Below are 1,200 nucleotides of genomic sequence, written 5' to 3'. Positions count from 1 at the left end.
AAAAGAAAAAGAAAACACACACACACACAAATTGCTTACGTATTTACTACATTACCCGCTCCAGAAGTGCTGCCAAAGATGGGACCTGGGGTTTGCAGGTCCCATTGCTGCCCAGTGTGCATATAGTGTATTCAGCTCTGAGCAGGCGCTTTTGGTTTTGTCATGACAGCACCATCATGTGCCTTGTGATGGATAACACAATTCTCCCTCCACTAGTGTTGCCTTGATGTGAAACCTTTGCTTCTGCAGTGCCACGTGTGATCATTATCACAGAGGCAGATGCAGAAACTGGGGGGCAGTACTTAGTCATGGTCATGTGCCTGACTCACTCCAGGCTTCACATTTTAGTATCTCATCAAGTGAAGACACCAACTTAAAATGATTTCTTGTAAAACTCTGGAGCCCCTGAGAATATCATTCAGAGATCCCAGACTGAGAGTAAGGTTCTATAGGCGGCATAAAAAGGATCTGTTGTAACACATTATTTATCTCTAAAACTTAATGTATGTTTAACGACCATAAAATTCAATCATTTTAAGTCTACAGTTGAATGTGTTTTAGGATACTCAAAGCTGTGCAACCATCACTACTATCTAATTATAGACTATTTTTATCACCCCAAAGAGAAACCCCATACTCATTACCTGTCACTCCCTATTTCCCCATCTCTGTCCCACTCCCAGCCACAGACAACAGCTAATCTACTTTCTGTCTTCATGGATTTGCCTATTCTAGACATTTCACGTAATAGAATGATACAATATGTGAGCTTTTGTGACTGATTTGTTTCACTTCCTGCACTGTTTTCAAGGTTCATCCTTGTCATAGCCTGTGTCGGTACTTCATTCCTTTCTGTGGCTAAATGATATCCCATCATATAGATTTACCACATTTTATGCATCCGTTCATCAGTTGATAGACATTTGAGTTGCTTCCACTTTTTAACAATTATAAATAATGCTGCTATGAGCAATCATGTGCAAGTTTAATCCTTACGCCTACATACCTCTTTTACAGCTATAAAACCAAAGCAAATTTACAAATTGAATATGAACAAATTCACAAAACCCATATTTCTCTTGACTATATACTTGTAAGTGGAAATTCTAAGCCATATGTTAACTCTATGGTTAATATTTTGAGTAACTGTCATCTAAAGCAACTGCACCATTTTGTCTTACTTTTCTGCCAGCAATGCGC

Source organism: Trichechus manatus, unplaced genomic scaffold (assembly GCF_000243295.1).
Source record: "Trichechus manatus latirostris isolate Lorelei unplaced genomic scaffold, TriManLat1.0 scaffold00161, whole genome shotgun sequence".
NCBI classification, from domain to species: Eukaryota; Metazoa; Chordata; class Mammalia; order Sirenia; family Trichechidae; genus Trichechus; species Trichechus manatus.
This window is presented reverse-complemented; position numbering follows the sequence as displayed.